The sequence below is a fragment of the Hemicordylus capensis genome, chromosome 1, assembly GCF_027244095.1.
Source record: "Hemicordylus capensis ecotype Gifberg chromosome 1, rHemCap1.1.pri, whole genome shotgun sequence".
In the NCBI taxonomy this organism is placed as follows: Eukaryota; Metazoa; Chordata; class Lepidosauria; order Squamata; family Cordylidae; genus Hemicordylus; species Hemicordylus capensis.
In genome coordinates this window covers 357,586,953-357,608,884 of record NC_069657.1, presented here as the reverse complement: position 1 = coordinate 357,608,884, position 21,932 = coordinate 357,586,953, and the positions used below count along the sequence as shown (strand labels likewise).

Genomic DNA, 21,932 nt, shown 5'->3' with positions numbered 1-21,932 from the left:
CAGATGCGGAAGCGGCGGAACCAGCCCAGCCGCAAAAAAGCCGCGGGGAGAAGAGAGGCGGCGGCAGGTCTTGCCCGGCCGGCGAAAAAAGAAGGGAGAGGAAGAAGCCGGGCGAGGCGGTGGCGGAGCCGCCGCCGCGGCCACCGCCGACGGACGTGGTGAGGAGGCGGCGGGGGAAGCAGAAAAGGGGAGGCCGATGGTGGCGGGGGGCCCTTGCCCGGCCTGGGAGACCGGCCGCGGCATGGAGGCTGACGGCGGCGGGAGGGGGAATGGCGGCACGGGGCCCAGAGCACACAACTCCCCTAGCACCCGTTATTTTAACGGGCCTGAAATAACTAGTTAATAATATAGATGTGCGTAGAGGAGCAGTTTGGACAACATCTGACATAGCAAGCTGCCTTATACCATGTCATCTAGACCAGTATTGCCTACACAAACTTGCAGAGGCTCTCCAACGTTTCAGGCAGGAATATTTCTCAGACCTACCTGGAGATGCCAGGAATTGAACCTAGGACCTTCTGCAGGCAAAGCAAGACATGTGTACTCACAGCATATGCATGTCCTTATCACATGCGCTCAAGCCAGCAGGCGAAGTATTGTGTGTGTTACATTGTGGGAGAGCAATGAGAAGACACAATGTGGTGCACTGTAAGACAGTACTTTAAGCCTGCATTGCATTTCCTTCTTTTTAAATGTTCATAATCTACTATAATTACCAGAAAGCCTATGATATACTAATATTTTGCATCGGTTTGCGGGATTTACAGTAAGCACCACCTCTTAGCCTAGCATTTTTAATGATTTGCCCTCATTATGTCAATGTGACAAACCAACCTCAATAAAATATTCCAAAATTATATAGGCTATGCATGGATTACACCAAAGGTATTTAGTTCCTAACAGTAGTTCTTAGTTATGCAATTATATCAGACTTTGCTATAGACAGGTACTTTGTGTAATTTACTGCAAATAATCAAAGCTAGTCTAATTGAATTTAATGTCTTAAACAAGTGTATTAATTCCCAACTACCTATGCTGAACTGTAACATCACGTGCAGGCTAATCAGAAAACAATTTAGACTGGACATTCTCATCTGAGTATCAATGTCCTTCACAAGAATCATTTGAAAAGTAATATTCAATTAAAAGTGAGAGAATGTTGTCCACTAGAGCCAAAGGAAAAAGAAGTGACATAAATGTCCTTTTGTGCCACCACTTACATTCCACTGTTTGATCCTGTGAGCCACTGTGTCAGATCACAAGATTGGGCTGCAAGACCATCCCTCGTGTCTACCAGTTCACAAGACTATCCATTGTGTTCCTTCAGCTTGCAGTTGAAGGCAGGTCTACTTTGATTACTTTGATTCTTATCAGAGTGTCTCCTAAGCTCCTTCTACAAGTGTTGTTCTCATTTGACATATCCAGGTTCTAGTAAGAGCACCCTCACATTCACCATTCTTTTGTTCTCCATTTTATCTTCTTCAAAATTTATTACACTAGAAGATTGAGGTCAAAGATTTGACTGGTTATTTGGAAAAAATATGCAAGTCCTCACTCTTCAAGAACTGCCTCCTCCCTGTGATACTGATTGTAACTTTTGTTCCCCTTCTACAGGAAGGGGAATCAATTCAGAAGGTTTATTGATTGATTGATTAAGTACCATCAAGTCGGTGTCAACTCTTAGCGACCACATAGATAAATTCTTTCCAGGATGATCTGTCTTCAACTTGGCCTTTAAGGTCTCTCAGTGGTGCATTCATTGCTGTCATAATCAAGTCCATCCACCTTGCTGCTGGTCATCCTCTTCTTCTCTTTCCTTCAAATTTTCCTAGCATTATGGACTCCCTTGGACTCCTCAAGGGAGCTGGGTTTTTGCATAATATGTCCGAAGTATGATAGTTTGAGCATGGTCATTTGTGCCTTGAATGAAAATTCTGGATTGATTTGTTCTATGATCCATTAGTTTGTTTTCCTGGCTGTCCATGGTATCCTCAAAAATCTTCTTCACCACCAAAGTTCAAAAGTGTCAATGCTTCTTCTATCTTGCTTCTTCAAAGTCCAGCTTTCACATGCATAGAGTGTCATGAGGAAATATGACATTGTCCGAACGATTCTAATCTTTGTAGGTGTAGACACGTCGCAGAATCTAAATATCCTTTCCAAGGCCTTCATTGCAACCCTATCAAGTGCTAGTCTGCGGTGTATTTCTTGACTGCTGCATCCTTTACTGTTGACAGTCATTCCTAAAAGGCAGAAGCTATCGACCACTTCATTGTCTTCATTGTCATTCCTGAGGCTGGTTGATGTACCTATTGTCATTAGTTTAGTCTTTACATTTAGTTGTAGTCCCATTTTTTCACTGTACTCTTGACTTTCATTACTAGAGCTTGCAGATCATCCACATTCTCAGCTATCAGAGTGGTGTCATCAGCATAGCACAGGTTATTGATGTTTCTTCCTCCAACTCCACGCTCATCTTCTTCCAATCCAGCTTCTCTCAGTATATGGTGAATAAATAAGGAGAAAGTAGACAGCCTTGTCTTACTCCTTTGCTGATCTGGAACTAGTCTGTTTCACCATGTTCCATCTGGACTGTGGCTTCCTGTCCTGTGTATAGGTTTCCCATGAGAACAATGAGATTTTATGGGATGCCCATTTTCCTAAGGATATTCCACAACTTGACATGGTTGATGCAACTGAAGGCTTTTCTGTAGTCAATAAAGCACATATTGACGTCTTTCTGGTATTCTTTGGCTTTCTCAATTATCGCGCGCACATCAGTAATGATGTCTCTTGTTCTGTTGATGCCTTTTCTGAAACCAGATTCAACCTCTGGCATTTCCCTTTTGACGCAGGGCTCTAATCTGCATTGGATGATCCTGAGCATTATTTCACTAGCATGTGAAATTAAAGATATTGTGCAATGGTTTGCACAATCTGTTGAGTCTCCTTTCTTTGGTACGGATATGTAGACTGACCTCTTCCAATCTGTTGGCCACTGTGTCATCTTATAAATTTGCTGGCATAGTTTGGTTAGAGCCTTGACTGATTCTTCTTCTGCTGCCTGCCATATTTCTGTAGCTATTCCATCAATTTCTGTAGCCTTCTGACTTGGTAATGACCAGTGTGCTGATCTAACTTCATCTTCCCATACTAGAGGTTCTTGTAATTAGGTGTCAAGAGCCTGTCCAGCTGATGTCCAAGTCAAGGTCTCTGTCATGGCTGCTGGAAGTCCCTCAGCATCCTCTCTGGTCTGAAAAGAAAACACAAGAGAAACTTTATTCAAAGTATCAGGTTCAGACAGTCTCCCCCGCAAATTCAGACTGCTCACCAGATAGCACGGGTCCAGAGCAAAAGGAGTGCAAGGTGTTCCCCGGGGAGACGTTGCATCTAGGGCAGTTGTCAGGACTCAGTCAGGTAGCAGAATAGAATCAGGAAAAGCCTGGGTCTCTAGAGGCCAAACACGAAGCTGGGGTTTGCTCTGAGAGACTGAGGCTCGGCTGCAGCAGGCTCAAAAGAGGCTCGTTACTTTCAGCAGTGTTCACTGCCTGCTGGGCTTGATTTATAGTGCTTTGACTAATTGGGTTCCTCCTCTGATCAGCTGCCAACAATTCCGCATTTATCTTGCTTGTTAAGCAGTTTCTTGCTCCATCTAAGCGTTTCCAGCTGTCATTGTCATCGCAGCTTCTTTGTTGGGTTGTTATTGTTTGCATACTCTCTGGCTCCGGGCTTGGCTCTGCACCCCCCCTTCCCCTGTGCAGCCTCTGACGGCCCCCCGGGAGCTGCAGTCCCAACTTGGCCTGCCTCTGTTTCTTCTTATGGCCCGACAGGTGAACTCTCCTCCTGTTGCTCTGTTGGAAGGTTGCCAACATCCTCCTCCTCTTCACTATCCGAGGGTAGGGGCATGACAGTAGGGAATATCTTCTAGAGTTTCTTGGATGTTGACGTCCCTGCTGTACAGATTTTCAGTATACTCCTTCCATCTCTGTTTGATCTTCTCTGAATCAGTTACTATCTGTCCTTTAGCATCCCTTAACATATCTATTTGAGGTTGGAACCTCCATCTGAGTTCAGAGATCTTTTGGGAAACTTGCCTTGTTTTTCCATGTCTATTTCCATCCTCAAGGTCTTTACAGATGTCATTGTAGTACTGCTCCTTGTCTCTTCGAACAGCTTTCTGAAATTCCCCACTAAGTTCCTTCCTGAGGTCTTTATCTTTCTTGACTTTGACTTCTCTCCTCTTCTTGATAATTTCCACCATCTGTTCTGACATCCATTTTGCTTTTTTCTGTTTCTTGGTGTTTCGCAGTTTCTTTTCACATTCATCCTTAATGCCTTCTTTGATTTCATTCCACAGTTCCTCTGGTTCCCTATCAATGAGGTTCAGAACTTCAAAGCAGTTCCTGATGTTCTTCTTGAAAATGGTGGGTACATTCTCAAGATCATATCATGGAAGCTGGATAGCTTTGTTTTTCCACGTCAGCTTGAATTGGAACTTGCACATGAGCAGTTCTTGATCTGTTCCACAATCAGCTCCTGGCCATGTCTTTGCTGTTATAACTGAGCTCTTCCACTTCCTTGCACCACTAATGTAATCAATTTGATTTCTGAGTACTCCATCTGGTGATGTCTATGTGTATAGGTGCTGCTTTGGTTGTTTAAAGAATGTGTTAGCAATAAATAGATCATTGGCTTGGCAGACACTAATAAGTTATTCTCCTGCTTTGTTTCTGTTTCCTAGGCCATATAGGCAGACTATGTTTTCCTCCTTACCTTTTCTAGCTTTGGCATTCTGGTCTCCAACCACCAGCAGCACATCTTGCTTGCATGTTCTGTCAGTTTCAGACTGAACTTGAGCATAAAACTCATCAACTTCCTCTTCTTCTGCATCAGTTGTTGGGGCACATACTTGAAGACTTGAAGAACTGTCATGTTAAAGGGTTGCCTATGAAATCTATTGATATTAGTCAGTCACTGACCGCATTGTACCCAAGTACTGCCATTGAAATATCCTTCCTGAAGGATATATCATTCCTTCTTTGGTTTTCATGTCCTGAGTAATAAATGGCATGGTTTTCTGACTGAACGTGTCCAATTCCAGTCCATTTTAATTCACTGATGCCTAAGATGTCAATCTGTAGTCGATTCATTTCATCTTTCACTATGTTGAGCTTTCCCATATTCATGCTTCTTACGTTCCACGTTCCCATTGTGATTCTGTCTTTGCAGCTTCGGATTTTCTTTTCCCGCATGACAACATCAGCTGCTAGACGTCCAAAAGGCTTTAGTCTAACTGTGTCATAAACACCATCGGTACTCTGAGAGATCCTCAGCTCTTCCTCAGTAGCATGTTGAGTACCATCCAACCTGAGGGGCCCATCATCTGGCACTACATCGACAATCATTCCATCTTGTCTATCTATGTGGTTTTCTTGGTAAAATACAGGAGTGGTTTACCATTGCCTTCTCCCACGCAGTATGAAATGATGCCTTTGTCGTTGTCACTGAAGTGATTGTCCGCCTCCAGGACCTTCTTATATTGCTGCTGCCCAATATATGTGCCTGCTTGCTTTAGCCGGGCAGCTGGGATGAACTTCATGCTTTGGGTGTCTCTACTGGGAGTATACCTCCCAATGTACTTGTGCTCATCCCTCCCAGGAAACCCCCACCCCACCCCGCCATGATGAGGCAGCATAGCAGGACTTGGGGGGCTTCAGAAGGTTACTGAAGACTATTTAGGCTAGTTTTTTAAACCTTGGGTTTTTTTAAGGCATCCTTGGAATTTGTTTTTATGCTACCTTTGGCCTGTTATTATATTAATTATTTCTTAATATATTTTATTTGGATGTAAGTTGCCTTGAGTGCACTTTTGTGCAGAAAGATGTGGCATAAATTAATATATTGAACAAAACTTTTGCTTCTTCTCATGGCACATTCTGACTATTCTCTCTCTTCTTCTAATTCTTTTAATTTCTCTGGACGACTCCAGTTTGTAATGGCAGATTTTTTCCTAAAGGTCTAAGTGGCTCAGCTGTCCATATTCTATGGAGATAGGAAATACAAAGGTTTTAGGAGCAGAGGATCAGAAGCAGCATGGCCCTAGGAAAGCAGGAGCTAGGGGTCTGACTGAGTCAAAGAAAATCCTGAGGCCTTAAGAAATGCCAGTCCAATTTCTCTTTGACATTAGGGCAGTTCACCCAATAATGCCAGAGGTTTCATCGCCTTTATCACAAAACCCCGTGGCACATCACAAGATGGTGACTTTCCTTCTATATTTGTCTTTCCTGGCCCTTGTAAAATGTTGTAATCATGCTCACCAATACCTTCCTCATTTCTAGCTTTCAGTTGTGCCTGTGGGATGCTTTGCATGTTTCCACATTTTCTACATTAAAAGCAGTTCCATGGTAGAAACAGTGTGAAACTTCAATGCAGATTGCCATAGGCGTGTACATGGATATATATTACTACTAGAAGTGGTGGTATGTATGTGCAAATAAATGGAATGAATTCTTAATATATATAGTTCCATACAGAGTAAACTGCAGAAATTAAGAATTCAAAAAGAGAAAGGAAAGATAGGAAGAACAGAAATATTTTTTCTTCAAGTCTCTATCTTTAAGTTCAGTTGAAACATTTCCATTTCTATTTAAATAGTTCCTTACTAGTTGTGAAGGAATCTGAGCAATGACACTTTGAGGTTTGCATTTTACATTCTTGTCTTTTCAAAAAGAAACTGGCAGATTATTTAAATCTGTCATGTATCATTCTAAATAATTTAACAATGTATTCACCACTCGTGTCTCCTCCAGCTGTTGCTTCAAGAAAAGGTATAGTTCTCTAAGGTGTAGAGACAACAACGTCAGTATTGCATAAATAACCACTTCAAAACTTCACAGAGAGAAAAAGCTTTGTCTATGACAGTGCTTTGTATCAATTACCATTGCTCTTGCATTCACCTTCAGAAGAGTTCTGGGAAGTTGTTTTTCATTGCATAGATAAACAATTGAGTTGGTCACTAGTTGCTAAGAATGGGGCTGTAGTTTAGTACAGCATCTCTTGCATGCAGAAGGTATCAGGTACAATCCTGCATCTCCAGATAAGGCTGGGAGAGACTCCTGTGCAGGGGCAGAGCCACCATTGCGCGGTGGTGGTGGGTTCAAAGAACCCAGGCTGCCACACTCAGGGGCCGCATCTGGCACCCCAGCCATGCCCCATGCATCTGATGTCAGACACAGGGGGCATGGCCAGGTTAACAAGCATGGCCATGTGTCCCATTTGCAAGTAAACCTCAGCCAGCATCACATTTGCAGCACAGCCGGTAGTGCCACTCCCTGATTGCAAAAGCAGAGAGACACATTCCCAGCATCTCTCCAGAGCCCAGCGCTGACTGAAGTCTTTCAAAAACTGAGATGAGGGGTGTGTGGCTTGGGCAGCAGGGGCCGGCAGCAGTGGGATGGACAGGGGCCACCAGCATCCTCATTCCACCACTGCTCCTGTGCCCCCAGATCATGGAGAGCTACTAATTCAGTGTAGACAATACTGAACTAGATGGACCAATGATCTAATTCAGAATAAGGCAACTTCCTATGTTTCTAAGCCAAGGCCACCCAGTGAGTTCGTCCTCAAGTCCAAACCCTACCACTGGGTTACACTGACTGACCTCATACAATTATATCCTGCTTTATAATCATTATTTGTCTATAGCACATTTATGGGCAGAAGTTGGCAGAAATAGGAGCATCGGGAAGTAGGTAGGCAGACACAACAGTCATAAGATACATTTTTTGGCTTCTGGTAGGGATGTGCCAACTGTGGGTCGAAGCGTGATTCGAGCACCTTTTGGGAGTGGCACAGGGGAGCTTTAAGAAAGAGGAAAGCAGGTCTTTACCTGCTCTCTGCTGCCCCATGAAGTTTCCTGCTGGGGCAGTGTTTCGCCCATGTACCCCCATGTGGTGCCAGCATGCACATGGTATCTGCTCATGTATGAGCACCATGTGCATGCTCAGCAACACCATGCTGACTATGCAAACAGCACCTGCACATGTACAGATGCCATGTGCGTGCTGCCTGCTGCCACACAGAGCTACATGAGTCATGCGCCACCCCAGCAGGAAGCTGCATGGGGCAGTGGAGTGCAGGTAAGGACGTGGGTGTAGCCCAATTGCCCAAGGGCCTGTGCGAGTCCTCCAGAGCACATTCCCAGCCAGCATTGGCTGGCTAGGTGTATTTATTTTCCTTTCTCGCTCAATCGTGGCTCCACCTCTGCATGAAGCATAAAGGTTATGAACTTGGTTTTTCCCCTTGGTTATTTTCTTACACCACTAATGTTTAACTCACAGATCAGCCCAATCCTATGCATTTCCACTCTGAAGGTCCATTGAACTGTATAGCGCCTATGATACACCACAATGCAAGGAGATTGTGGGGGGAAATAAAACTTTTATTGCTTCATAGCTCAACACATACTTTTACAAGTTTGTTGGTCTCCGTCTATGCCAACTCTAGAGCTATTCTGGGGTTTTGCCCTCCCTTTTCCTGGAGTTCCACCAGGCTTTCCTTTTTAAAGTGACTATGTCATATTAACAATTAATACCAATAAAGCCTTAACCAAACTGGATTGCATTTCAATTCCTTTCACACTTACTCCAAAATAAGTGAGCACAAGACTGCAGCCACAACTTTTCCTCCCTAAAAGGTGACTCTCATTGGAAATTGCATATATTTTATCACAAAATAATACAGTTGTTTGAACATATCCAAGATCTAACATGCTCACAGAATTTTTATGCAGATAATTATGTCTAAATATGCATATTACAAAGCTATATATTTTCATGGTGGCCTCTTTTGCTATACAATTAGCCCACCTCCACTCTATAATAAAATACATGAGTTCCACTAAAATGTCCACCTGTTTTTACTACATGCTTAGAAAAGAACATGCTTACATGCATAGTTATTGTTCATGCAGTTATTTTGTGGATGATAGAACTATACATTAATCCATTTGTGTCACCAAGATTAAAAACTTTGTAGATAAGCTATAAGAAAAATTACAAGGTACATATTTTCTACAGCCATTAATACGAATGGTCATTATATGTTAAAAGATATACTGATCTTTAAAAAGTAATATAGATTTCCCATGCCTCAAAAGTCCACGTGAAATATTCAATGGGTGGAAATATATCAATGGTATCCCAAAAGCAGAAAAATATTTGTTTTGCTTTCCAGATCTGTAAGATTAGGAATAATGAACTATATTACAATCTTCATAAAAATTAGTGTGTGCAGACATATAAGTCCTATCCAAATGTTATGCTGTACATGCACAGAGATGTCTGTACACATGTACATGTATTGGAGAGTTGGTTGGCGGAGAATAGTGACAGGGTCTTCTTGGTTGTGGACTCGGCTCTGCCATACTCCTCCCTCAGAGGTTTTTTTTTTTTAAAAAAGATCTTAAAACTCATTTGTTTAGACAGGCTGCAGCTTTTATCTTAACTGCAGCTTGAACCTGATGGGTTTTTAATTTTTTTTACTCCAGTTCTAATTGGGTATGTTTTAGTTGATAATCTATTAATTTTGTACTGTTCAGTGTTATCTGTATTATAGTGTTATTTTGTATGGTTTTGCTTTTAATTTTATGTTGGTTTCATTGTTTTATCTGTTCTATTGTTCTTCTGTAGCCGCAAATAGTATTGCACTGGAGCAGTGGGATTTAAATATTTCAAGGGAGGAAGGGAGGAAGAATTCATTTTAAAGTGACACTGCATATAGGCTCCCTTAAATGTTTGCAAACTGAACATAATGTATGAATAAATGCATATGCATACAGATCCATACATCTGCACATGCAAAGGCCCTTCATACCTTAAATTAATAGAGAAGATACCAATGACCTCAAAAACAACCACCACAAACAACAAAACTGATGACTCGTGACATTCTTCCATGTATTCCCAACAGGGGGAAAGGTTGCTCAGTTCTGTGGCCACTGGCTTGATAATGAATCCCCATGTGTTTATACAAAGGGTGAAGCAAATTACTTTCCAGGAAGGGGTGCACGCTGAGAGCCCCAACTCATTCATTATACATGCAGACAGAATAGCACTAACATCTTAGGAGGCATTGCTCTGTAAGACATGGCTTTCTGATGTTGTCAGCTCAGCAGGTTTCTTGTTCAGTACAGCAGCAGTCCAATTAAAAATGGCCATCAAAGCAGTGTTGAACTGCATTAAATAGTTCTCATTCATGTCATATTCAATTTATTGGTTCAGTGATGAAGATGTTCATTACTGTCCTTTGCTAAATTCTGACCTTGTAGACCAATGTTAAAAATGATATTTACATTTCAGGAAATATAAGTATCAAACTTATTGGTATTTTTGGAATGAATGTTCTATATAGTTTCCATTTTTTCCACAGATATTCAGCTACAAATTATGTTTTGACTTCCAACATATCCAACCCTAACTGATGAGATGACAGAAGCTGCACTTCCTCTCTTGTGTCTTTCTTATAGTTACGGCTTCCCTTGGCATGACACTAAAGAGTGAGGTAACTGATGTACATATGCCCTAGTTTTGTTAGGGTGGATGCTTGCCATAGTTGTTGTTACACTGCTTGCCTAATCTCCAAATGGCACTACAGGCAAACCTCGCTATCTGCAGATTCGACATCCGCAGATTTGCATATCCACGGCTGGGTAATTGACACTTGAGCTCAGCATATGTGGAACAAAAAGGGTTAAATTCCATGTATCCATGGTTTTGGGGTGGCCAGAATGACCTCCAAGGTCACTACAGGCCACCATTTTGAGAACAGGGACCATATTATGGCTCATTTTCAATTTTTAAAAAAGTAATTATGATTTTCCAACAAAAAATGGCAGAATTAGGCTTTTGGCGTGGGGCATTGCTGGACATCTGGAAATCTGCAGAGCACAGTACAGCGCTTAGTTTCTGTAATTTATAAATATTTTAGCCTTTTTCAGCCCCACCGGGGAACCTAAGCCTCCCAAGTCCCGATGTAATCATTTGTTATCCACGGTTCCGTTATCTGCTGTTATAGCAAAGAACAGAACCCTCACCGATAATAGGATTCACCTTTATTTAAAGCAGGAAAGGTTGTTATCACCTATATTCCCACCTCTCATCCACTAGAAATGTGCACAAATTGTGATTAGAACCACAATTCGAGCACTGTTCGGGAGCACAGTTCGGGAGCTTTGAAAAAGAGGAGAACAAGTCCTTACCTGCTTTCCGCTACCCCATGCAGCTTCCTGCTGTGGCAGTGTGCATCCCAAGAAGCCTAGTGCAGCATCAGCATGCACATGGCATCCGCACATGCCCTGGTGCCATTTGCATGGTCAGCATGGTGTTGCTGACCGTGCAAATGGTGCCTGTGCATGCATGGAGGCCATGTGCATGTTGGCGCCATGTAGGACTTCCTGGAAGCTGCATGGGGTGGTGGAGAGCAGGTAAGGACCTGATCTCCTCTTTCTTAAAGCTTCTGAATTGTGCTTGAACTGCAGTTCATGCACATCCCTATGAACCACTAGTATTAGACCTGGCTCTCACAAGATTCCTGCTTTGTGGCTTGCAGGCTGCACCGGGCCCAAAAAATGTCCCGTTCTCTTTCCCACCCTGTACAATCATCCCTCCTCTCACACCTTTGCTTTGAGAAGAAGGGGCCCTTTTATTCAGCGTTGCTGCTTCTGATACTTTTTGTACTCAGGTACAGATACTTAAGTACTAGATACAAGTTACTCACTTGTACAAGTGTCTTGAGTGGCAAATATGGGTTACTTATATACTTTTATCAACAAGGAGCAATTTGGAAAGGATCAGCCATCCCTATTTTCATATATTTTGCTAACAAAGCACTAATTCTCTATGCTATGTACACAATTTACAATTCATGTGAGACAAGCAAATCTTGTTCTGTCATATTACTTCTCAAATTTACTTCTGTTTGTCCTCTGTGCTAGGGTACAAAACCATATAGTAAAAGTAGTTTTAAAAAGTAAAAATTCCAAGGCTTCTTGGAATCCTATTGGATCCAATAGCCTTTTTGGATGGACCATCCTAATAGGTCCTTCACCCTTGAGGAGAAGGGTTGTGGCTGTGAGTCCAACCTTAACCAGATAGTGGTCTATCTATGACAATGGGGAAGTCACAGAAGTCTCCACCCATGGAACACTATCCTGATCAGAACAAAAAACCAAAAGAATGTGACCAGCAATGTGATTTGGTCCCTGAGACCACTTGAGATAGGCCCATAGTTGTCATGACCACTATGAACTCCTGAGCTGATCTTGACAAGCTGGTTCCAAACTGAACATTAAAGTCCCCAGAACTCCAGCTCCAACTCCACAACAAGACTCCAACAGGAGACTCCAAGGCCAACTCCACAACCAAGTCAGTCAGCTCAATTATGGACTCTGTTGGGCAGTGGGGTGAACAGTAAACCACCAAAAGTCCCATTCTATCCTTGGTCTTCAGACATAGGTACACAAACTCCATATAGGCCAATTCCCTAACAGGAACCCTGTTAATCCTGTTAAGGGAGATACTATTCCTATACACCACAGCCACTCTACCTCCCTATTTTACTAGAAGATGTAGCACATCTGGAGATATTTAAACTTACTATTTATTATTTCTTATATGTTTGTGTCCATACTGAGGTTCCAAAATAAATTCAGAGTATGAGGTCAAATACATAAATAAATAAAACACTGAGGCTCTCCACACAAGCAGTGTGGAGAGCCATAAGGGGTTTTGTGGGGAGAGGGGGCTTGAGCTGCTCTCCCCACACACGAGCAGGCAGCTAGCCTTGGGTGGCTGGATCAGCCTCCCCCATGCTTACCAGCTCCATCACGCTCATTGAACTGGGGCGGCAGGGATTGGGAGCGTCCTGGCCCCCGGAAGTCCCAGAATGCCCCGTGTGAGTGAATGGGGCATTCTGAGGAGCCCCCTGATGCTGGGAGACCTGAGCATGTGCTCTGCTAACTTCATTTAATGGGAGGGAGCATTTAGGGAGGCTTGCCGCTGGAAGCTGTGCAGCTCCAGTTGTAGCACATGAGCAGCAGGAACCGGGCTGGGCTCCCTTAGCCTGGTTTCTGCTGCTCGTGAGAATAGCCTCATTGCCTTTGTTCTTCCTTCCTCTCCTTCCTTTTCTGTGCTTGATTACTACAGTAGGAGCAACTGATACTTGCAGCTATATAACCCATGTGAAAGCTGGGTTTTCCTTCGAAAATTTACAATGAAATGCAGCAGCTATGACTCTGTGACTGTCAACTTGTGACCTCCTCTCTCCAAAAATTAGATCTGCCACAACATGAATGAATTTTAAAAGTAGAGCTACCCTTTCTTGAGGCTGCCTTCCTCACTGTGATGAAACAGTCATTCCTTCTGAGGTTTGCTTCTGGGGGATCTTTCTTTGCAGGTTATATTGCCTCATTTACTACACACATGAGCCAAATTAGGAACTGGATCTATTCAGCAAAAAAAAAAACCCAAAAGAAGTTGACACCAATTATTCAGCTCTTCTGAAAAGGCAAATGCATAGTCCTGATTAGACATAGTTGGCAACTTTGTGTCTCCTTATACATACAAATTAAAGCCCTCACAATGGAATGCAGGGATTAATGATAAGTCCGTGATTGCTACATTTAAATTTTTCTTCATTCCTAACGTATTAAAGAGACTTTTTTTTACTCACTAGAAATTTATGTAATTTCCCAGCCCCAGGGCCCTTCCAATTACATTTGTTATTTATTGCCTGCACTGTGTCTTCTAATTTACTTTCAGCATCATTAATCCATGCACTCTTATCATGCATAAAGTTTTGTGCCCATAAACGCTCCTCAAAGCCTTTGGAATGGGGGCGGATTGAAATTCCAGTAAATAAATACATGTTAACAGAGCTTCTATTTTCTCATCAGATTCAGGGTAAACTGGATTGTTGCACTCAGAAGTAATTATAACACTGTAAAACTCTGTTTGCTTCATTGAAACCATATATCATGCAGTTGCATGGTTGTTGTCTCAGATGCCTATATTCAGGTGGGTTCTGCCATTTCATTCTCATTTGGATGTCTACAGTTATTAATCATGTCTCACTATTGACTAACCAAATAATAGATGATGCAGTATGGTTATGATAATCTGTTTTACTTTTATCTCTGGGAATCAAATATAGCTTATTCATCTGAAGATCAGACTACTTCTATAGCTGCTGATGGCTCATTAAACTCTCAAGGAACTGCATCTTCATCCATCTAATACTATTGGCACCTTGTGAAGGTAGCTAGAATTATTTATAAACTAGTAAATGCAGGCCCGTTGAATAACGGGCGCTAGTGAGTGCTCTGGGCCCCCTGGCCGCCATTCCCGCCTCGGCCAGTGCTCCCCTCCACCGCATATCCGGCTTCTTCGGGGCGGACGCTTGTGGCCGCCCAAGATGTCCACCGGGTCCTGGCGTTCGTTTGTCCCTTGCTCTGTTCTGGGCATGCGCTGCGCGCATGCCCAGAACAGGCCAGGCATGAACGCACGCTTGGTGTCCGTCCATGGACGGACACCAAGCGTTTTATTAGAGAGGATGCCTCCCATTCAGAAGTTTGTATGGTATGTCCGTAAAGCAATAGGAGAGACCCAAGTCAGGGACTTTGAGACTTGAAGCAGGGCATCATAGCCAGAGGCTCACATTTAGCCTCTGCAGGACCAGCAACCCATGGCACGTGTGCCAAAAGTGTTGCCCCACTTGGCAGCACCTTGATGCCCCCATATTTCTCCTGCTCTTGACACCTGAATTTGCTCAGCACCTGACTTCCTGTCAAAAGGGGAAGGTAACTGCTTATCCTAATCTGGGTACATTCCTGGGTACATTCCTCAGATACAATAAGATTGTAATGAACTGTGAAGGGACCGTCTCAGAGTTACAACTGTCCACAGAATCGGTGAACAGAACCAAAAGATTCATAACCGTCTAAATACAAAATATCAGGACAGACTGCCCCCACCCTCAGCTTTGGAAAAGTCTTAATCAACTACCATGTACGCCAAGAGCAGTCTCTGTACTCTTTTGATAAGGGCCCAGGAGCAGCCCCAATGAATCATACTGGAAACTCCCCCCCCCCCCAGTCTTCTCAAGACACCTTTGCAGGAAGAAGCTTGCACCCTCAACTTTGTCTTTTGGAATGTCTGAAAAGGGTCAGTATCCTAACAATTCTAAGACACATCAAACTTTTGGTTTAGAGAGATTAAAACCATTACTGGGATGGATCTATGCCTAGACATACCATGAAGCCAACTTTTTGCTTTAAATAAATCTTTGCACCCAATATGCACTTCCCCTCCCCCTTCATTCTGGACACGCTGCTCCAAAGGACCCCCTGGTTTTCTGTGCTATAATTTTGGAGATATTCTTTTCTTGCTGTCATCACATGTGCACTATAGAGAGCCATCCCCTCTCTTGCACAGGGTGATTTGCATTTGCTACCTCAATTCCTCAGGATACCGCAGCATACCCCTAATTAATAGTCTCTCTGGCAAGCACAAAGAGCCACTGGAATTTCTCCATATCTGCATCCAGGAGGCACTTCATTATTATTTATTATTATTTTATTATTTTACTTATTGAGTTTCTATACTGCCTAATATAGAAATCTCTAGGAGGTGTACAGATTAAAACATAATATAAAATATAAAACATTTAAAATTCATAAAAACAGATAAAAATCACAATAGATAAAAATACATTAAAATTTAAAATTTAAATTTCAGTTAAAAGCCTGGGAAAACAGGTACATCTTCAGGGTCCTCCTAAAAGCAAACAGAAAAGGAGATGCTCTTATTTCATCAGAGAGTGCATTCCAAAGCCCTGGGGCAGCCACAGAGAAGGCCCGGTCCTGAGTTGCCACGAAATGAGTAGGCGGCAACCATAACTGGACCTCTCCAGATGATCTTAAGAGGTGACAGGGTTCACAGCAGAGAAGGCACTCTCTTAAGCATCCTGGACCTAAGCCATTAAGGGCTTTATAGGCCATTATGGAAATTTTTCAGAAATTCTGCTTGTCCAGTAACAACTAAACTTGCAAAGATCTGCATTTTAAGTTTTTAAATTAAGCTTATTACACATTTTAAAAACATTATTTACTTTACATACAACAATTATTGAGACTTTCTACATTAAAATGTATTATTGGCTTACAAAACCTTGAATCAGAGTGAATAAGTGAAGACTTGGCACACATGAAGGCTCCTGTCCCCTGGCCTGGTAAGCTACCTATGCCTGTGGGCTTTCAGGGCTCAGACACACACACACCCCCCTTTAGAAAACAGTGTGTTATAAAGTTTTTGGAGTGGTCAGACCTTCTAGGAGCCTGGCCTCCTACCCATTCCTGGTTAATGCCACGAGTACATTCTGCACTTCAGGTTTCAGCCCACAGCTCCAGTAACTGACTCAAGGTCTCTGAGTTGGATAACATGCATTCTCCAGGCCTGGTCATGTCACCCATCATCTTGCTTTGCTTTAAACCTGGCCCCAGCCATAAATCAGCAACATAGTTTCACTGGCTCATACACATACAGTCTCCAAACATACTCTAGGAAGTACTTCTGCCTGGCATAGTATGATCTTATGAAAAACACTTCTACCAGAAAGGTTAGAGTCCCTTAACTGGAGTGCTCCATAAAGCACACTTCAGTAGAGCTGTAGCTCTTTCTACTGCAAGTCTGAAACAAGATAGCTTACTCAAATGGTAAGCATTTGACTCCCATTCATTCTGAACGAGCACATCGAGTATCTGCTGAACCTTTTTCTGTTTAAAGCTACAAACAGAACATTGTTGATAAGTTAATGCTGTGTTATAGGCTCTTAAAGATATGCCAAGGCTGCCAATGTGACCTTATTGGCTTACACATGCATGATAGAGAGAAAGAAGCAAATTAAGAATCCTTTTTAAAAGCACACGTACTGGTGTAGCCATTAAACATGCGTTATTTCAGTGTGTTGTCGGCAGTGCTCCCTGTAACAGGGATTCCCAGATGATGTTGACTCAGCTGCAGTGGCCATTGGCTGCAGTGGCCTTTGGCTGAGGCTTATGGGAGTTGTAGTCAACAACATCTGGAAATGTCTGTTACAGGGAACACTGGTTGTGGGCGGGGGAGACCCTTGAAAGGACAAGCACATTTCTTTTAGCAAAATGTTCCATGAACCATCAGTTCTGCAACCATCACCATATTTAGAACATTCATCCAATTATTAAAGAAGAAAAAATCACTCCATTATTTTTATGTTTATTGTTATGTTTATGTTTGGAGAGCAAAGGATAGAAAGACTGGATGCATCCAAGCAGAATGAGAGGCAGGTTGGAGCTAGCACTCAGATGCTATACATGTGTAGTGTTCCCATCACCATACAATTTTTCCAGGATGCTATACTATAATGGGTATGGCATTACAGACCTCTCACACACACCTGGGCTGTCCAAAGTCTAAGCCTTCACACACAGCTCACTTCTATTCTAAGTGCATGAGGGATATGTACAAGTGCTGTCTGACATCTCAGCAATCAGGCTGTAAACCATGCAGGAAGGGAGTATGTCCAAGCCTCCATCATTAGCTTGCAACAAAAGTTTTTTATTCAGTGGAGGTCACATTTGTTGAGGAGGTCATTTGGAGATCTGCTCCCAAGGGTTGCTGCCTGCTCGATGAGGTCATCTGAGGGGGCTCTGCTCCGGGTGCCGACAATGAGGGAGGCTCAGCTGTCGTGCACTCGGGACAGGGCCTTCTCTGTTGCTGCCCCCAGACTCTGGAATACTCTTCCAGTGGCTATTTGCTCCTCAGACTCCATCACAGTTTTTAGAAAGCTTGTTAAATCTTGGCTTTTTATCCAGGCTTTTACATGATTGTTTTTATTGCTGCTTCTATGTGTTTTTACCTGTGTAGTTTTTTATGCTTGTATTTTATAGGTTTTAAATTTGGTTTGTTTTTCTGTTTTTAGCTTAATATTCTTATTGTTATTTTATTGTATGTTTTTTAACTTTTGTAAACTGCCTTGAGATTGTTTTTAATGAAAGGCGGTATATAAATTCAACAATCAATCAATCAATCAATTTTTTAGGAATTCTCCCTGGTAGGAGAAACCCTTTTTCATTATAGCAGAGTGCACAGAGGCACAACACAGCGGAATTACTTAGGCATGCGTGTATGTAGAGAGTAAAGTAACTTGGAGCCAGTTCATAGTTTCAAATCAATATAAGTGGTATTTATTAGAGAACTCCATTCTAGATAGGAAAGTGAGGAGGTAGAATCTCTAATTTAGCTAGCTAGCTGGATGCAGATGGATTCTGCATCTCTGCGCACATGGTACAGGGGAGAGGAGCTTGCATGTCGCAAGGTAGAAGGAAGGGAAGAAGAAGGGAGAGAGAGGAAGTGGCTGGAAGGAAATCCCTAAGATTAGCAATCTACATATCAAAGGGATAGTGTCAGAGCAGTAGAGAAGGGATGACCAGTGTCTTGACCCTCTAGCCCTCTGACTCACTAGTCTGTCCTCCTATGTCATTGAGACAAGAGACAGTGTATAGTCCTTCACTTCCAACAACAATATGATGGAATGTTGGGTACGGCAGCCCACAGAGTCCCCAGATCAGAAAAGCAACAGTGGTAGCATGAGTCCATATTGGTTTCTGGGGAATATTATAGAACAGCTTACTACTCTTCTCTGTCATTCCACAGCCTCTAGCAAAGTAAACATGGCCTCCTCAGACTGCTTAGACACCAACTGGGGCCTGCCTGCCACTTTCCCACCCACCTCCATTTTGGAGGAGAGCTGGTCTTGTCGTAGCAAGCATTAATTGTCCCCTTTGCTAAGCAGATTCTGCCCTGGTTTTCATTTGAATTGGGGACTACATGTGAGCACTTTAAGATACTCCTGTTGGGAGATGGGGCAACTCTGGGAAGAGCACCAAAAACCAAGTAGTTACTGGAAAAACCAAGTAGTTTTTCTCCTGACTCCTGCCAGTCCTGGGAAGAAGTTTGAGGGTCGGGATGAGGGGTGGTTTTAAGAACTGCTTCCCTTGTAAACACAAAGAAATATTATGCTGGTTTAACTAAGGCTTTATTCAGAAGCAACACCATTTCCCCCTCCTTCTCCTTTTCTTCTTTTTAATTTCTCACTCCACCCCCTATACTCTCTACAGTCCCCATTGGGATAAATGTCCAAACAACAAAACACAAAAGATTACTAGATAGAATACAACAGGTGGGGAAGCTGAAGCAAAGTTTTGCGGGACAAGAGTTTGGCCTGGTTTGCTTCATTTTGACCCCACTTTGTCCCCCCACCAGACAGTGCTTCGCTTTGGGCCGAAGTGGGTTGCAGCAGGTTGAAGTGCACCAAACTCAAGTAGGCCCCTGAAACGTCACACAGCCCTATTGGGAATGGGTCCAGTGACAATACAGGCATCAGTTATGATGGGTCCTTGCAGCATGCTGAGGTCCCAGAATTTCCTTGAGCATGCTGTTGCTGGCTCTACATGTAGGGGAAAGGGGCATAAAAACAACAATATGAATATCCATTCTTTTCATATAAATGTATTATCAGTTATGACTTTGACATTATGCTGCATGAAATGTATCTAAGCCAGTTCAAAGTGTTTGAATCAGTTACCAAACCACTTTTTATAGTTGATGTCAAACTAAAACTGAAGAGGACAGTTAAAAAGCACTGATGAACCTGATTTTAATTATTTGACTTCCTGAATAATAGATATCACTATCATGCATTACAAAAAGAAGAACAAAAGGAGCAAAGCTATCAGAAGTTGGCTTCAGAAATGTTTTTAAAGCCTGTGCAAATTGCATTTCTTGTCATTTGTGCTCCAAGCCTTATTCCTTCATTCTTAAAATATAACCCTGAAACATTTTAGATTTAAAAACACATAACATGGTATTAAAATGACATAGAAATCAGCTTTCCTTTGCAATGAATTATGGTCATTTTTTATTTTTATTTTTTGTAGTTTTAACTGTCTGGAGATAAACAGACTTTCAGTTATAATGTCTATGAGCTATCGACTGGGTATCATAAAAACTGAATGAAGCAGTATCATTCAAGGCTTTCTCCTGGTAGGATTCCACATGCTCTATCACAACATAGTGATTAAGTTTTCAGCCACACAGTCTTTGGAATACCTTTGCCAAGTAACAAAATGGCAGTCACATTTCTGAAACCACATTTCAGCTGGTTTCAAGCAAAATGGCTGTCTCCTGCTCATCCAACTATTAAGGGTCACCTAGCTCATGAGTTTTACAAAGACAAAGGACATTGGCTACATTACTCCTTTGTGTATTTTTGGCCTAACAGGAGAAAACAAAGCCAAGATGTGGATAGAACAGATGGACTGGGGGGAAAGCAAGGAACATGTAAGCAGACCCTCCAAGATTCAAGGAGAGACAGCACAACATAAGATGAAAAACAAAACAAAGGATTTCATACATAGGTTTGAGACATAGCCAAGGAAAGAGCTACACCTGTTTCTCTGAAGGACAGAGAAATCAGCATAGCTTAATCACAGTAGCCTAAGGAGCTGGCAATGCTGCGGAATGGATATTGGCATCACTGTTTGGAGCACCATTGTCCAAAGTGATTCATATGTTACAGGTGAATCACAACTAATGCCAAAGAGAAAATTGTTGGTCTGTCCAATTTTGGTATTTGGCTGAATAGTTTCAGAGATGTCCCATTTTGCTCTAAGGGAATCCAGAAACTAAGCATCATTTCCAGTCAGTGCATTAGTGCGCCCAAAGAGAATAAGCACTTATGTGGAACATGTCCACAAGTGCCACTGTTTCAGAATGTGCTCATGATACAACAAAAATTAATCAAAATCAAATGGGTTGGTTACACATTAAGTCACTTCACTATTACATTGTCAGCCAATATCACAAGAGTTTTCTTAGTTTCTCTGTGCACTATTCAAGTGCACAGAGAGATTAAGATGTTTAAGAGGAAATTGTTATGTTATATAGAGGTAATTATATTATATGTGTTGGAAATAGGCATTGAATGCTTCCCAAAATGCCAGTAAATCCTCAACCCACTGTATTTATGTACTGCTAGAGAGCTTTAAAAAATATCTTTCCTCTCCCATATAACTTTTCTAATGCCTAGATAGTTTCTGTGATATAATTAAAGAACTGTGTTGTTTTTTAAATTTTATTGGCTATATACACTAAGTCAACTAAGGGAAGACACCATAGAGGTCTAAATAATTATGCATGATGTGGACAGAATGGAGAGAGAGAGATGTTTAGGTCTATCAATGGCTATGTCTTGATGGCTATAGACTTCTTCCAGGCTCAGAAGCAGGATCCCTATGAATACCAGTAGCAAGGGAACAGAAGCAGAGAAGGCGAATGCCTTCATCTCTTGCCTGTGGGCTTCCCAGAGGCATCTGAAAGACCACTGCATGAAACAGGGTGCTGGACTAAATGGGCTTTGGGCCTGATCCAGCAGGGCTGTTCTTACATTTTTACTCAATTAATTATGTCATTCTGCATTTCCCCAAATAGACAGAGAAATATTAGGCTTTTTCAGTTGTGGGAGAACTTGCAAATTGTGTTTTGGTTTATGTTTCAGTCTCTTCTCTATAATATTTAAGCTGACTGGCTGCTTATTGAGGGGAAAGGTCTACTTAATTACATGCAGGCTAAAGGCTTGAATTAGGTTAATTCAATTCGATCTGAAGTCTTCAGGTAGCAGATAACTGGTAACACAGGCTCCAGCTGTTCCCATTTTTGCCTTTTGGGGATGCTTGCTTTGTTCATCCCCCCCCCCCCCCATGTTGCTAAAGTTGTTATTCTTCAGGATTCAGCACCCTCCTTAGAGTCACTAGAAATTAAATCTCCAAGTGGAAGGGTAGT

The 21,932-nt window shown here is 42.3% G+C and overlaps 1 long non-coding RNA gene across 1 annotated transcript; it reads left to right on the top strand.

The window, feature by feature from the left end:
* The first annotated feature begins 43 nt into the window (after positions 1 to 43).
* LOC128341109 (uncharacterized) lies at positions 44 to 21,217 on the top strand. The gene is made up of 4 exons (XR_008314214.1): positions 44 to 158; positions 10,429 to 10,560; positions 14,209 to 14,312; positions 20,374 to 21,217. It is a non-coding gene; the product is annotated as an uncharacterized LOC128341109 (long non-coding RNA).
* Positions 21,218 to 21,932: the final 715 nt, after the last annotated feature.